The 18,168-nt window shown below is 37.8% G+C and overlaps 1 protein-coding gene across 2 annotated transcripts in view; it reads right to left on the reverse strand.

Annotated features, from left to right (window-relative positions):
- LOC124103218 (guanine nucleotide-binding protein G(q) subunit alpha) overlaps positions 1-18,168 on the reverse strand; it is a 287,047-nt gene that overhangs the window by 126,901 nt on the left and 141,978 nt on the right. The gene's annotated exons all lie outside the window — the stretch shown is intronic.

Genomic DNA, 18,168 nt, shown 5'->3' on the forward strand with positions numbered 1-18,168 from the left:
TGCTCCTTGTGAAAAGCAGAGCTAACCTTGGTGATGTTATGCCACTACCACCTATCTAATGCCATGGGAAAGCAGGGCACTCTAGGCAAGGGAGGGCAGAAATAATCAGACTCATCAGAGATCAAGTGGGTAAAAACCCTAACATGCCAATCTGCATCACTGTTGGCATGAGCATCTCGTTACCTCAGGCCCCTTTCTTTACCAGGCATGGAATGCTCTTTTGTGAAATCTCATCACTTTCAACAGGCATCAAGAACTGGACCTTCTTGTCTTAGCTCTGTGAGATTACAGAATTGCCATTTTTAAGAAAATTACACTTCTTACCTAGATCTTTGTTCAAGATCATGCACAGTATTACACACTGTATTTCAACCTAAAAGGACTTCTGCCTAGAAGGAAAGAAGAGAAGGAAGTATCTACCTAAATTCCTGCCCTGCGTGCTAATGCCTGTTAAATAAAAGGAAAACCTTTCTACTCTTTAAAAGGCCATTTTCTTTTCTTCTGTTTAACTTAATGAAAAAAATAATTTATAGACAAAGCATGATGAGAAGGCAATAAAGGCTTTTTTCCCTTCTAGTTTTGAAATGTGGTTACATGTTTCACATAGCATTAGGCTTCTTTTTATTTCCTTACAAACTCCCCAAAAGCTTTTTTAAACAGAGCTGTCAGCTCTGTTTGTTCCAGGGCCTGATTTACAAAGAGCCCATGGATGAGAGCAAGTACCAAGTAGGAAAGTTACTGAAGCATTTCCATTACAAACCTGCCTTTGAATCTACCCTTTCTGCTTTCCACAGTTGTGCTCTCTGCTTACCCCAACCTTGCCAAGTAGCACAGGAGGGTGGATGCGGGAGTCTAGGGGAAGGAATGGCTATCAGCTCTGGCCCAGTCATGGCATTGAGTCTCCCCACCCAGCAGTAGTATGGATTGTGTTTCACTTCTACTACTGGGCCTCAGTTCAGAGACATGGCTATCATCATGCAACCTGGGCAAGCTCTTCCACGTAAAACACAACCAGACCCAGTTGGAGATCAATGTTTTACATTGACAGTAATGAGAAAATCAGGAAAGGAGGGATCTCTACTCCTGAAAATTAGCCCCAAATTGGGCTAATTTTGTAGTGATCACTAATACCTTCATTTCACCACCAAATCAGAGACTGTCTTCACTTCACTATTCTCTCTCTGCCCTCTCTCCATCTGTTCTCAGTGCACCAATACAGACCATTTAGGGGTCTCTGCATACCACCCTACTACCTCTCCTCAGTCTTGATCCTTCTCCATAGTGTCTGACACCGAAGTCACTTTCTTCTTGGAACTACTGCCTTGTTCCCACCAGGTCCTGCAGCCACGCCTCCTTTCTCCCCTTCTGCTTTCCCTGCTCTTAACTGACCCCTGTGTGTGATCACTCTCCAGTCACATGTTTTTCTCTCCACACCAACTGCTTTCACCACAGTGGCCATTCTCTGAGCTGTACAATCACCTGCTTCTCCAGCCCTCACCCACCCCCAAAACACCTGAAATTGCTTTGTAGGAGCCTGTGGGCATTTCATGTCAGTTCACTCCTTCCCTTGACCTCTTCCAGATTTCCCCATATCTGTTAGTACCTTACCATCCCCACACCACATTGGCTGTTGATACCCATTTCTTTGACTATTTTGCCCTACATACATCATAGTAGCAGAGTCCTGCCTGCTCCTACCCAAATGGTCCCCCATGCTGACATAACTTGTGTGAGTACCAATAGCTGCTCTAATGCTAACTCCCAGTTTTCCCAAGTCCCTTTGTACATAGTCCTTTCTTATTACTATTCTATAACATGACTATGACCCTTCACACATTCAGAAATTAAAGCTAATAAATGTACATCCTTACAGTACAATAAGAAGAGTTATTCTATTCATTCTCTTAATGGATTGTTTTGCTGTACCTACAGAAGAGGGGAAGCATGAAAAAATGGTATATTTAATAATTTCATGAAAGCAATCCCACACTTTGACCTATTTATCTGTTTAGCTACACAGTGTATAATAAAAAGCATATCCACGAGTAGAATGAATCTGACACAATTCTCCTATGTACATATATGAATACAACAGAGTGAATCTCACCATCATGTACGTCCACAAGAATGGGATTCTAATTAGAATAAGATATATTCCATGCTTATAAAATTATATCACAGTGGATTCTACTGTCATGAATAACTAAAAAAGAATCAATAATTTAAAAAATGTATCCAGTTTGATCAGTCATTTCTACAAAACTTGAAACCAGTATTTTTTTTTTAATTCACCTCTGTTTGTGTGAATCTTTAAAGGAAAAATACAGTTGTGGGGGCTGGGGTTGTGGCTCTGGCAGAACACTTGTCTAGCACATGGAATGCACTGGGTTTGATCCTCAGCACCACATAAAAATAAACAAAGTTATTAAGTCCGTGTCCTGCCAAAAATATTTTTAAAAAAAACCAACATTGGTGGTATTTTAACTTAAAGACTCTAAACCCTGGTGACTTTAAGACTCACAGTTATAAGAAGATTGTTATGGTTTAGATGTGGTACCCCCCTCCCCCCCCCCCAAAAAAAAAAGCTCATGTGTGAGACAAAGCAAAGAAATTTCAGAGGAGATATGTTTGGGTTATAAGAGTCTTAACAAAATCAGTGAAGTAATCCCCTGATAGACATTAACTGAGTGGTAACTCAAGTGGTAGGGTATAGCTGGAGGAAGTGGGAATTGGGGTGTGGCTTTGGGTATATATTTGTATTTGACTCTTCTACCTCTCTGCTTTCTGATCACCATGTAAGCTGCTTCCCTCTGCCACACTCTTCAGCTGGAATGTTTAGCTTCTTGAGTCCCGAGGAATGGAGCAGGCTTTCTTTCTATGGACTAAGAACTTTTAAAACTATGAGCGCTTAAATAAACTTTTCCTTCCCCAAAACTGTTCTGATCAGGTTATTTAGTCACAACAGTGAAAATCTGACTAAAACAAAAATCTAAAGGTCAAGAAAATTAGCTCCATTTGTATATTCATTTGTAGATATGGACAGAATGTAGAACAACACTTTTTAAATGGAAACCAAGATTTAAAATATATGTATATATATTAAGTACCTTTACACTAGCACCTTCCAGATAGAACGCAATGAAGTCTAAGGCCAGCTATGTAGAAGTCTAAGGCTAGCTATGTAGGATGAACCTATCTTGCAGCTATCGTGAGCCTTAAAAAGGAAAGCACACTTGGTCTCAGCAAGCCACTTGTAAGTTAGTAAAATCATACTTTTTATGCTGGATTTAGTGAAGAATGTAGTGGTAAAAAACATTTAACTTTTTGAGGAAAAAAAAAAATCCCTAAATAAATGCAAAGACATCTGTAATTTATCCTTTATAGGAGGAAGGTTAAAAAAGGATTAAGTGTGGTTTCATGCAAAATTTTTCAAAGGAGGCTAACTTTATATTCTTGCCCATGTAACAAAAGTCATAAAATATTCTTAGGCTGAGTTCTCTTATCAAGGCTCTCATAGTGCAAAATCTAGATTTCTCAGAAGCACAGCCCTGGTGGAGTACACATGGGGTCAGACAGGGTTGGTGTGCAATTAGCCAGTAAAGGCAGCTTCACCAGTATCTGGTTTCCATGTGCTCTCAATGCTGGGGCTCAGGCAGTCCAGAATTCTGAATGATTTCCCCACCAGACAATGCTCCAGAAATATACCTCGTATGCTTTCCTGCAACCTGAAGAAGCAGATACCATTATTACCCTTGATTTATAGATGAGAAAACCAAGTTTGGGAGACACTAATTTATCCGAGATTGGGGAGGTTAGTCCAGTTCTTAAAATTACCCACCTCACTGCTGGAATTGTCAATGAAGGATGATCACCACCACCAGCTTCCAAAGGTATTTTCTTTACTGTAATGACAATGGAGTACTACTGACACTGAATAGTTGAGGACCAAGAATTTTAAATATCCTGCAACAGAATGGGCAGTACCCACTCAAGGAAGATTTGTCCTCTCCCAAATGTTACAGTGCTCCCATTCAGGAACACTGTGCTATAATGTTTCTAGACTGTCAATATAGGAAGAGAAAACACCTTGAGAGGCCTCTGGAGGCCTCACCAAGTAATGTCATTGACAGGGGGAAGCATGGGGCAACAGAAAAATTCCAGGTCTCTGTGAATACACATGTATCTTCTCTTAACAGCATGATGCAACAAAAGGTGGACTCACTTAAGGAATAATTACTAAATACTTGAAAACAAAAAAAGATAAACAAGCTGAAATGCAAAACAATAATATGGCTTCTTCTATTTGGCTCAATGATAGGTATCTTATTAACAATGACCAACTAGAAAACCATTCTGAGATCAGTGATCTTTTGGGAAACAAGACCTGGAAAGACACCAGGCATGGTGGTGTGCACCAGCAGTCCCAGCACTTGTGAGGCTGAGGGTGGGAGGATTGTTTGGGCCCAGAAGTTTGCAACTCAAAAACAAAAACATAAAAAAAAAAAGCCAAAATGCCTACAGTTTGTTCTTGTGTGGAATAACTTCAGTGTGCTCCTGGTCCCCTCTTCTCCCTCCTCCATGTGATCCCTCTATGGACTATATAGCATCAATGCTGTCCCTGTGCCTTCTCAGCTCCATTCATTGGTATAAAAACCTTGGCAGAAGATTGGAAGGCAGAACATTTAAGAGTAGTTCCTTCTTATCTGCAGTTTCACTTCTATGGTTTTAGTTACCTACAGTAAACTACAGTCCAAATATATTAAATAAAAAATTTGAGAAATAAACAATTCACAAATTTTAAGTTGCCCATTGTTCCAAGTCTCATAATGATACCTCATACTGTCTCACTCTGTCCTGCCTGGGACATGCATCATGCCAGTGTATGCATACTACATACATTAACCACCTAACAATCACTTAGTGGTCATCTAGGTAATCAGATCTACTGTGTTTTACTTATTTCAGTGTTTGGGTTCTCTCCCAGAGCCTCCAGAAAGGAGCACAGAACCCTGCTGACAACTTCAGTTTGGCCTGTTATGACCCAGTTCACACTTATGACTTCCAGAAGTCCCATGTTGCTTTAAACTGCCAAGTTTGTGGTAACTTCTTATAGTAACAACAAGAAACTAATAAATTCTTTTCCAAGTGTGTTTCACATTCTCCTTTCTGGCACAGTAGAGGCAAAATACTGCTACCAGATCCCCACATCTCCCAGCTGGTTCCTAAGCCTATACCTTTGGAGCCAGCCCCTTTGTAAATAAACTCTACTCTAAGGCATTTTGAGAGTGTCCTTTCTGGAACTCAGAATCATGCCCTACGACCTCATTGTTCAGCTTTTTTCTAACAAAAGAAAATAAATTCGTTTTTACTCTAAGTTGCAAACAAAGTCAAATTTATTTAATCCTAGGACATATCTACATTTGTCAGTAAACTATTAATGTACTTCTCTTAACTTAACAAATAGCTCACTCCACTCTTTCTACCTGCAAGGCTACTTGAGGCCAACCATCAAGTTAAGGGTCAATTTGACTCAGTGGTAGAACTTGTGTTTAGCATGCACAGGCCCTGGGTTCAATCCCTAGTGCCCCGCCCCCCAAAAAAGAGACGGTATAATATCAGTTCAAAATGCATACACTTTGTGTACACTTTTTCAGAATATTCATTAAGAAACAATATGTGGCCCATAATATCATGGAAATAAAAGGGTTACTTTTCTCATCCTCCCCTACACATTATTGTGAACTTGCTAAACTTATATAGTAAGAAAGCTATTTGCATTATATCGCAGCCTGAAACTTTGGGAACTTTCTGGCTACCCTAGATGTCAGCCTTGTTTATAAAGTGTTGTTCTGGATAACCCAGCTAACACTGTAAATACCAAGGAGCAAAGTCCTCAGAACAGAACGTGGAAAAGCAGTATGGCCAACCACATAACACATTTAACTGTTGAAGAGATGGCTGAGTGGTCCACAGAGAGTGGCAGGAGTGAGGTGGGAACAAGATGCCCAGCTCCACCAGACACTGGCTCTGTGTCATTTGGCAAGTCAATTCTGCATCTCGATCTCAGCTCTCTTCCATACATAAGAAAGGAAATTAAATCTTTAATAATTGTTCCAACTCTTGTATTCTAAGATAAATGCTTAAAAACGATAAAGGGTTAGATGAGGTTGATTAGAAATTAGCTTTAGAAATACTTCTTATTTCATTCATTCAGTCAAGGGTTGCTAAAGAATACTCTGTGCTGGGTACTATTTCAGGTGCTGAGAATAAAATGATGATGAAGAACACAATCTCAACTCTGGGAAAGCCTACCATTCCAGAGGAATATGCAGTCATCCCTCACTATTGGGGAGGAATTGATTCCAGGACCCACCTTGGATGCCAAATCCACATATACTCAAATATCTGCATATAACTTAGGTACATCCTTCCTGTATACTTTAAATTATCTCTAGATTAATTATAATACTTAAAATGTAACTACGACATAAATAATTGTTATGCTGAGTTGATTAGGGAATAATGACAAGGGTAAAAGGTCTGTACATTTTTAGTACAGATGAAAATTTTTCCTGAATATTTTCAATCTGCAGATGGTTGAATCCAAAGATGCAGAACCCATGGATATAAAGAGCTAACTGTATACATTAAACTGCTAATATCTCATTAATTTATATGAAGTTCAATGAGGACACAGATAATTATATTTGATTCTAATATTCCTAGAAAGAGAGGGAGCAATCATACTTGATTACTTCTCCTTCATCACAATTATTTACGAATAGATGATAAAAAAAAGGCTTGGCAGTGATTTAAATTATTTTTAATAAAAATAAAGCTATACCATAGTTAAGATGGTTACTTACAATGTCACTGTTCCTTTTTGACTGTTAAAGCTAAGTAAATTATCACTCAACTATAGTAATCATACTGATTAACAAAATAACCCAATCAAGAGTACTTCTCTAAAAATTTCACACAGTAACTTGATAGATGCATACTGCAATAAATTACAAAAAAAATATAAAAACTGAGCAGTTGTTAAAATGTATATTAAACATTACTATCTCAAGTTGAAAAACGAACATAAGCATAGAAATTAGCTAATATAAAATTTGATCAAAGTTTTGTCTAAATTAAAATACAAACTTCTAAAATGAAGGCATATGATACCTTTTTTGGAAAAATAGTGGTAGTCATCTAGAGTATTTTCTAAAAAAGTTAATTAGTACACAGTATTTTTGAATATATTTATATTATGGATCAACTTAAAAACTTTTTACAAATTAAAAGAAAAATATATTCATGTTTTGTAATCTTAGACTGAGAATTAAAAGATTATTTTCCATACTGAATTTTAAAGCAGTTACTGAGTTTGAAGACCACCCTAGTTGAAAACACAGTTTCTGGGACTGGGTATGGGTAGCTCAATGGTAAATCACCCACCTAGCAATGTGTGAGTTCTGGGTTTGATACCCAGCACTGCAAAAAAGTAAAATATAAATAAAACAGAACTACTCTCAGACCACTCATGTGCCAATCATTTTGGCCCATCAACACATCAGGACTTTTTTGTTAGTTTAATTATTCCTTCATCTTCCCTTAACTAAATGGAAAATTCCATAGAAGCCAGCACCAGGTTCTAAATTCCTTACATCACAAATATTGTTTTCCTTTTCTAAAGTACTTCTAATTTACATTATTTTTGCTCCTTTTAAACCATTTAAAATTCTCTTCTTTTCATGGCTGAGTATTAATAAAGAAATAAAAGATCCCCAATAAGTCCCAGAGTTGTGCCCTAGATATATAATATGGGTCTTACTAAAACATTATTAATTGAATGTCTGGTTTGAAATGTTGCAGTCACATTATCATTTATTAAGATTATATTCACATGACAGAAACTGCACAGTATGCAAATGGAGCATGGTCAACAAAAGGAAAGCATGTTGGACTAGGTCCATGATATGATTCCATGACCAAGTGGCCCTGAGGAGAAAAGAAGTCTTCCTTTGTGAACGAAGTGAAATGTGACAGCTAGGTACGAAACTACACAGAACAAACATGAAGGTAAACAATCCTGACTCTCGAGTGTAGCCCTTTGGTATGAATTCTGGGTTCATGCCATTGAGAACCAGCCCACACAATCTGGATTATTCACAAAATGATGGAAAAGGAGTAGAGTCAGGTCTAAAAAGGGTACACAGGAATCAAAGCCTTTCCAAACCCTATCATCATAAAGCCCCTCTAGAAGGACTATGGGCATAAATCACTTATCGTTGACCAACAACTTAAATTTGCAGTGTCTGTCTATGCAAATCTATGAGTCATGAACATAAATATCATGCCTTTCAGACCTCAATTTTACTACCCTTGAGTAAAATTGAATAGTCATGAGTTTGCCCATACTCTGACCTATTTCCTTGTCATAGATGCAACAAGGAAAACCATCAACATATATCAGAATGTACATCAAAGGAATATATCACAATATACAGTACACAAATATGCTATAACTATGTGTAAACTAAACAGACATTTCTTAGTAATAAAAATAATAGTAACTCATATTACTAAATCAACTCAATCTCAGGTCAGCTCTATAGTCATACTTTCCAAAAAAATCTATCCAAACCAAACATTCTCAGTGTTTACTGTCGATGTCACATTTTACACATCTACAACAATACTTTACAAACAAAAAGTCATCAACCTTTGTTGAAACATACCAAACTTTACAAATCAGATGAAGAAATAGATTGTTTCTTCCTAAATTATGATATTTCCAAAAATTTTATGCTTTCAATATACAATTTAACTCTTTTAAGATATATGAATACTAAATATCAGGAAACAAGCTACATTTATGAACCTAGTCCATATGTTTTATTTTTTGAACACTGTCTTCAATCATCTCCCATTCATTATCAGTATTTCTTAATATATAATTTCATTTCCAATCATGTAGTAATTATTCATTTTTTAAAAAACACAGAGAACTGACATTCTGGAAAGGAAGCTAAGCCGCATGATTGTAGGATAAACCTGATAAAATGAAGACAGAAAATTTTATTTCTACTCTTCATCGTCAATGTTAACCCATTTTCTTTCACAGTGGGAATAACTAGCTCTAATCCCTAAATGTTTAAGGAGAGAGTATCAGAGGAAGAAAGATAAAATTAACAGGTCATATTTCCTATGTTTATCACAGTGTTTCAGGGACAGATTAAATATTTTTAAAAGAAATATATAGGAGTATAATCAAGTGGGTCAAGAAGGCTAAATAAGTGTAATTAGCTCATGGGGAATTTTGAATTATCCCTTCTTGGGATAATTTAGTCACCTGAATTGGTAAACAACCATGTTCGTTACACATAAACATAGAAATGAAAACAGAAATTAAATCTTTTAAAATATTACTATAATGGCATCACTGCCCTGTTAAAACATTTGCAAGAGCACTCTAACGCTCTGAAGATAAAATACAAACTTCACAGTGCAGCCTGTAAAATGCTCCTTGATTTGGCCACTTCCTACTTACACAGTTTTATGATCTAGTACTGCTCAAGAAAGCCATGATGATTCAATCTTCTTCAAATGAACCTTACTGCCCTGCCTGCACAAACCATCCCCTTCCAGGAGGGTGCCCCAAGTCCATATTAATCAAGGCCAGACACAAAGTATCCTCTACCACTAACCTTCTCTGGCCATAAAGTCACAGTGAACTATTTACAAGTTTCAGTCTGGCTGACAGACAGATGATAGATGAATGTGCATTTATGAAAAATGTATAATTTAGACATCTACATGCATATAGAAATAGATTATCTCCTTAGGAGTGGGAAGACGGTAGGAACTTCTTAAGATCTTTGAATTAACTATAGTCAGAAACATAGTTGGAAGAACAAAATAAATACCTACTTCCCTACATCTCTTGGTTCTTTTCAACATGTCTTTAAGGTAATTTGCTGCCATGACAGATTTTAAGACTAGGATTTTAAAAATTATCTTCAGGGCCCAAATCTCAAAGGGGTCTTCAACACCGTAGGCTTTTCTGACCCCCTTTTAATATCTCCTTCAGAGGCAAGGTATTCAGAGACTGCTTCCCCGGGGTGCTTCCTCTTCTCAGCACCCTCACATCGCTTTGCTCTCAAGTTCTGACTCCACCATCCTCAGCTCCCAGATGGTGTGATAAGGATGTGTCAGTTGTTCAAAGTGTACTTAAAAAAAAATGTCACTCTTTTCTGATTTACAGAAGGACTGTAGGATTTTTTTTATCTGGGTGAACAAATAAGAAATGTATGGTTGTTTATTATCAGAGACAGAAGGCATGAGAGGAAAAAAATCCTTCTATAGGACAATTTGAGGTTTTTAAAATTATTATCTGAGCAACATTAGACTTTCCCCAGGGTGCATGTGTGCGTTTCCATAAATGGCCAAATGTAAGAGAGCAACTGAAACTCTGATAAAACATTGCCTATGTCCTAAATGATCTCATGAATACTGAATTTAATATTTTATTCCAGGGCTAATAAAGAATGGGTTTTAGAAATTCCTTCAAATCAAACAGAAGTTAGACATCTATATGCATATAAAAATAGATTATCTCCTTAGGAGTGATCTATTTCCTGAATGGGAAATGCTATTACTTGTGGGTCAATCTTATAACTTCCTGCTGTATTATATGCTACTCAATATTTCTTGAGCATCCACTCACACTGACCTAAATAATTGGAACTATGTACATGTACTGAGGTTTGGTTGTAAATTCAGCATTCAAAAATTACGTATGGTCAAAATTACCTGTGAAAATGCCTATAAAATCACTAAACTAGTAGGATCTAAGTTGTTAGATGCTTAAAAGCCAAAAAATGATTTCTTTTGTTTCTGTTAACATTTCAGGTATAGGTTTCCCTCCCTAAACAATGAAGTCAAGGCACAGCTTCAGAGGGAATACTACAGGAAAATCAAATTTATACATGCTAAATGTACATATGATACAGATTTGCTATATAAGAAACTGTCCCTGACTTCAGGGAAGCCATAAACATATAATTCATTATGAGGTACAGATTACTAAACACATAATAACATAATTTGATACTTGACTACAAATGAGTGCAATTGGCTGGAAGAGATTATTCTCCAACTCACAGATGGGGGACACTGTAGCCAAGGTCACACATATAAAGCCTTTCAAAGTTTCTGACTCCTATTTCTATATTTTTAACAACCAGCCAGCCTCTGTATAGGTACAATACAAAGACACATGAAAGAAACCAACACAACACACGTGAAGGTTTTTCAAATGGTCAGTGCACTTTACTAGAAGTAAGAACTGATGCAAAAAGAACATCAAGTCCAAGGTAGAATCTGGAAGAAGAATCTGGTAGAGTCTGGCTTGAAGGAGAATAAGAAGAAATTCTAGGTCTTGAGAATATTCCCATAAAGGCACTAGAGGAAGGGAAGAAAAAGCAAATTTGCTTCTCTGGAAGGAAGAATGTACTGGAAAGTACAACAGAATACGGTTTTGTATTCATTCCCTGGGGTTTAATCCTGGGGATGTTACAACACTCAAACACCCGATTTAGTCCAAGCTAGCTAAAGAATAGAAACAGAATTGCAATCACAGTGGTGAAGAGATGTTTGCCAGCACAGTGAAATATCTTATCTATTTTCACATGTAAGGTATACCAGCTGATACATACTGGGTGGATGGGTACAAAAAGGAAATGAGCCTTATTGAATTTATTATCCTTTTTGATGCTTGACTTTATCCACCAGGGAAATAAATGTTTATGTACTCTTTAACAGGACCAATAGCAGAAATTTCTATTTTATATTTATTTGCAGTGCTCCCAGAAGTTGAAATTTCCACCCCAAACGAAAGCATATGTAGAAATGCAGTCACAAAAGCTGCTCTTCTTTTAGTGAAAGCAATGCATTTAGGAGCTTGTTGGCAGATGGTTTGTTTTAATGGCATTTCCTGAGGAATAAGAATAAGGACAGGTAGAATGGCTACGAGGAGGAAGACAGGAAGAAGAAATTATGTGTGGAAGAAGACAAGGGAAGTCATCCAAGACTGCTTCTGGGCCAGGTGCAGAGGAAATGCAAGATGTCTCCAAAAGCATCATTGTGCCTAGGTGTTCAATTAAGGGCAGAAACAAATGCCTAGTGCATTTCATTCAGAGTTCATGATCATGGAGGTTCTCACTAGTTCACCTCAAGGCTTCTGTTAAGCCTTTTTGTCGAGTAAAGAAAAAAGCACTTCACATAGTGTGTTAGGGTCTGACTTGGCTTTAGGAAAGTCCATGAAGAAGATAAAATGAGTCTTTTTTCACAGGGGCATTTCCATCTCTGGAATGCTTGCTGCCTGTTGCTGGCCTAGGCAAGGACTTGTAGCACAGTGGCTCAGGTCCCCGGACACTTTTTCTTTCACCTCCTCCAAACTACATACTACATTCCCTTTTAACTCACCAGCCTAGGGATCTGAAGATAAAATTAGATGTCAAGATAGATACCAAGAGCTTTAAAAGAAAGAAAATGGTCACTTCAAGTTGTCCAAAGAGAAACTGTGGGGCAAGGGTCTCTGCCCAAGTCCTTTGAAGCCTCTTGAAGTTGCCACTGGTTCTGCTGACAGTAAGAAATCCATCTGAACTTTAAAACACTCCTCTCAAATGGAGGAAAGCCCCCAATGAGTGACACAGGAAAGGGTGAGACAGTAAGCGACCCCCTCACCTTTCCAGTCTGGTTCAGGGTGATTATTTGACCCACTGAGATTACTGAAAACTGCAAAGGAAAGAAGAGATGACTTCATGATTGCTTCAAATAACTAACGTCCCTCACATACCTTCAATCTAAAAATGGTCAGCTGTTATATCCTAGAACTACTTCCACCATTGTCAGAAATTTAAATCCTTTGCACAGCCTCCATGAACCTCTTTAGTCAAAAGGCAAACAGCTACATTAAATCTACATTTTCCTCTTTAGAATTAGGGTACACGCAAATATAATTTATTTTCTCACTAGGCTCAGCCACCATTAGCCATGCTAACTCTCCCCACAGATCTCTGGCAGGAGTCACCAGCCACACAGACAAGCTATTAGGCTGAGAGCCTGGGTGGTCACTACAGGTAGGTCCATCTACTCATCCGCTAATTACTTTATAGATTTGCTTCCCGCAAATATGATCTCCATGGAGCTCTTGGGAATGGGGAAACGCCATGGAAAATGTCCACCCACAGATCAGAGCCAAGTATAATGTCGATAGTGAGTTTCAGAAACAACACTCATAAACCAGACCCCCTTTTCCTGGTAATTATAAGAATCACAGAAGCCAAAAGTTGAAGGCATTCCTTCACATTTCCATCTTGTACACAGTGGGAACCTCTCAAATAGATTGCTAAAATAGGAAGGCCTTGCTGGACAGCAGAGGTTGACAGAAATCAAACAAATTTCTGTCCACCCACCCATTCTCATACCATAATTAGACTAACTACTTTAACTCACCATTGCTATTTTTCAGCAGGAGGTGGAGGGGAGAGTCTGGCTGAAAGAAAAGTGGAGAAAACAAAGAGAGAAACCTACAAATTGAATAGTGCCTGATAGGCAGCAGTATTTTCCAAAATCCAGTTGCACACATAGCACCTGCACAATCTTCTGCCACATCTGCATGCCACAAGGATTATTACTCATTTCATATTATATCATGGATAGAAATAAAAAATAAACAATATTTGCCATTTGTACTTCCCAATGTACATAAAACTGTAACTACTGATTTTTTTTTTAATAGCCCCTGAAATATTGAGCGAACTAGTGAGGAGAATCAGCAGAGCCAAGCCCCAAGTGAACTCAGGCACAGAATGCACACACTCCTCTAGGTCGCCTATGAGGAAGTATATAGCTCCTTCCCTAGGGAACAGGACTGATGCAGAGCTTCTGTTCCTGTGGGCAGTAATGTGACTAACTGTAATGAAGACCTTTTCAGCCAAGTCTGGGTTAACTTTCTATCACCAGCCATGCCCCTATCAAGAGAAGATTGGGCAAGTTGCTTAATTACTTTCTTCCATAGAATGACAACAAACTTTCTTTCTTACAAAGGTTGCTGAATGTTAATGAAATAACAAACATAGAGCATTTGGTATTTTGCCTGTTCCATAGACAGGATCTATTACTGCCATTGCTGCTGTTGTTACAACTCTAAAACAAGGAGAGGCCAACACAGCTCCTTCCCAGGACTGCCCTAAATCCACTGATTTTAGCATTTTCTGAGGGGACTTACTAGGTGCCAGGCATTATGCTAAGTGCTGGACATGAATTCTCCTTTGATCTTTATCTCTTTTGAGCCTCCCAATAACCCTATAAGGTAAGTATTAGTATTCCTATTTTACAGAAAAAAGTGGGACTCGCCCCAGGTCACTCAGTCATGAATCAGTGGGCAGGCTTCAATTCCCATCTCTGGGAAAGCAATTCAAAACTGTGGAGAGCTGTAGGCATGTGAGCTATATGCAATAGCCATACCCTCAACTTTACTTTCGTTACCTCTTAACCACAGAATAGAACCTTAAAAGGTCAAAATTTCTCCACACAGAGTAACTGAGGAAAAATCAATTAAAATAGATTTTCCCTTCTATGATGTCGTAAATTAAACGTAATAAATCTTCAACTATATTGATTTTCAACATTCTGCCAAAACATTCATACTTAGAAGCACTCGAGATGAACCATTTTCAATACTGACATTCCCAAGAACGATCTGAAAGTCCTATGAATGAATGGGGCGCTGTAGTCCATTGTGTTGTTTTTCTGTACCTCATGTGGCTCACATTAGTCTGCAGACCAACTTTCTCCAAAGAACATTTAAACATTGTGCACTCTAGTACAATTCATCAAGATTCCATATTCTATGTCACAGAGACCGTCACTGTGAAGCTTATTACTGTTACTACCAGTTTCTCATGAAATCTGTTCTATTGCCATGAATACCATGTACAATAGTTTCAGAAACAGAAATAGCTCTGTCAGCATCCCATGTAATAAGGACAGTAGTTTAAAAGCCCATTGGTACTTTCCATGAGACACTTGAAACTTGGGTTGGACTATCAGTTGACGAACAGGTTAACATATTTTCAAGTATGGACTCCATATATTCATTGTGCTGCATTATTTTTCAAATTAGAGGACTCTACCAGGTGGGGAAAAAAAGTAGGTAATAAATGTATACTTTCCCCAAAAAGAAGCTTGTTATTTGAGGAGGAGAGTGATAAGAATTACTATAACCTGCTTTAATTAATAATTGTCCTATAAACTATTATGAGCCAGGCACAGTGGTGCATCCTGTAATCCCAGCAGCTTGGGAGGCTGAGGCAGGAGGATCATGAGTTCAAAGGCAGCCTCAACAAAAGTGAGGCATTAAGCAACTTAGTGAGACCTTGTCTCTAAATAAAATACAAAATAGGGCTGATAGAGCTAAGGATGTAGCTCAGTGGTTGAGTGCCCCTGAGTTCAATCCCCAGTACCCCTTCCCCCAAACACACACAAAAAAACTATTATGATTCCATTCTGTACTTAAAACAGCAAAGTGATAAGAACTTGGTTGAACAGTATCTTTTATTGGGTTTGGTTAACAGAAATAACCCGTTTGTATTGAGAGGAAGGCAAATGGGTTTAATTACACAGCACTGCAAACAATACAGCCCCATCTGCAATGCCCATTTATCTGTCTTATTATGATTTTTTTATTTACTGCCCTGCAGATGAAGGTCTATTACCTCCACCAAGTACACCCAGAGCATCTTCAGCCTATTCCACCGATGAAAGCTGGACTTCTAACCCTCTTCCAATAACCCCTTTGCTTTCCCCTCTCACTTCTTCACCACATTTACAATTACCATGTCCCTCTTTCCACTGCCTGGATGTTCCACAAGTACAGAAGCAGGAAGATTTCACTCTCCCCTCTAACCTCCACAGTCAGCATAGTTTTTAGAACACGGTGTTATGTTCAATAAATAATTGTTCAATGAAAGGCTGTTTTTGTTTAGTCTCTACCTTGGCTGCCAGTTCCCAGGAGTGTGAGATGGATAAAGTTCTGGCTCTCTGGTAGGAACTATGCAAAGCAGTGGAGGAATTAATTTTATTTTATTTGGAAACCCTTCCAAACAGAAAAAAACTGATCCAACTCAAAATTTTAAAACTCAATTTAGGGAAAATGGCCCAAGGTAATGGTAAAAAGGGGAAGAGAAAGGAAAGACTGGAAAATTATGTGCTTTTAATTCAAAATAACTGAGGTCTGGACATCACCTCTGTGTTTCACATACTATGTGAGTTTATCTCTAACATGGGGATAGTACACTTAGTAGACAAGATTTTTGAAATTCAATACACTGTACATAAAACACTAGTACACTTACTGGGCCATAAAATCACTTAATATGCTGACTTCTTTAGCTCTCCCAGGACTACTCTTTAATTTCTAACTATTCTATTTTAAAAAATCATAATAGTAGAGCTCCCAGGAAAAAGAGGAAAGTAGTGAAAACTGAGATGTATTTCAGGTGTAGTAAGAAAAAAATTCAAGACAGATATTTTAAGAAAAAGACTTAGAGTAAGACATTAAGACAAAGAAATTTAAGAGTCTGAAAAATATGGAAAAATATGGGAAAGGACTGCAATTCAAGCTCAAATTCTAAAAATGGGCATTTAAAAAATTCTGTACCAAGTCCTCCTAAAATTGTTCTTACCAAGTGCTGGTTTGTTCTTATCAGACACATGTGCAATATCTGCTCAGTCCTACCATGCAGGCAAATTCTAGCTTTGATGATTATTTTCTTGACAAATAATTAAATATCTAAAAGATATTTGTGAACAAGGCCTAAGATATTTTTTAAATTAAACATTATGCCTCTATGAATTCAAAAATATATTGTTGGAATACTTGAGGTGAAGATTTAGGTCATAAACAAATCAGACCTAATCTGAAAAATCTCTTCTAACCAGTTCTGAGGTTGAAATTAAATTCTACTTTTTGGGTTCTGCTATGTGGCTGGACCTAGATTATCCCAGTCAGTTTATTTTAGGCCCTGTGTGATTTTCACAAAGTGTACATTACATTTTCAAGAAAAACACAAAGTTCGGGAATTCATTTAGTGTCCAAGCATGCCACACAGCACAATGAAGAGCAGAAAATCAATGGTCTCTTCAAGGAAAGGTGATAGGATATTATCTCATAATTGATGGTATTTTTGAAATGTATTCATCAATCAGCCCTTGATGGAGACAGAGGCTCTGGGAGAGACCTTCCTTGAAACAGAGTGCACAGCTTTATGAAGAAGACGCGAACCTGCTTACAGAAACAACAGTGCTTCACACCAGCTTGGGAGCAAGCCCTTGAAGTACCTGGCCTCAGTTTCTACTGCTGTAAAATTGGAAAGAGTTCAGAAAGATATCCTGGCTGAACCTTTAGCACTTAGGTATTTATAACAATTTTTAAGAGTTCCACTGAACTCCAAATGGAATAATTTATTCCTTTTCTCACACAGTTTAGAAGACTGTCTATAAGTCTAGATATTTTGCTGGAACATACTTTCATTTTAGAAAGCCTACTTTATTAATTTCACATGTTACCCCAACATTTTATCTATCTGTATGCAAAAAGAACTGTCATTCATCATGGAGAGTATTTTATTTCTTTTAGGTACTAATTCATTTTTGTGTTTACCTGTGCTAAGGGTGTGCATGGGAGTGTGTTTTACATTTTTCGATGCATGGAAAGTACATGTTTCCAAGGATCTATCCCTGCATAACAGGCTTGTGGCTGAGTAGAATGCTTTTAGAAGAGCACAATCAAGGTAGAAACCAACGCTAAATCCATTCTGGGACTGTGCTTACACATATGCAACAATACCTCAAAGGCCAGGAAAGTCATCTTTAAATCCTGAATCATAGCATGTTCCTGCCTAAGGGCCTTGTTTCTGGTAAATCCCTGCCAGGTTAACCATATAGGTCAGCATGCTTTCTCCCTCTTCCTCCTTCCCCTCCTGGAGATCTTGGCCCAAATGCTAATGTCTTGGTGAGGCCAACAACTTCACTTTGGACCACATGTCTTATCCCCCTTACACTACTATCTATTTTGTTCCCATAACATGGATCATTTTCTAAGGTATATGT

Source organism: Marmota monax, unplaced genomic scaffold (assembly GCF_021218885.2).
Source record: "Marmota monax isolate L192 unplaced genomic scaffold, Marmota_monax_Labrador192_F-V1.1 WCK01_AAM20220418_F8-fsc00172, whole genome shotgun sequence".
NCBI classification, from domain to species: Eukaryota; Metazoa; Chordata; class Mammalia; order Rodentia; family Sciuridae; genus Marmota; species Marmota monax.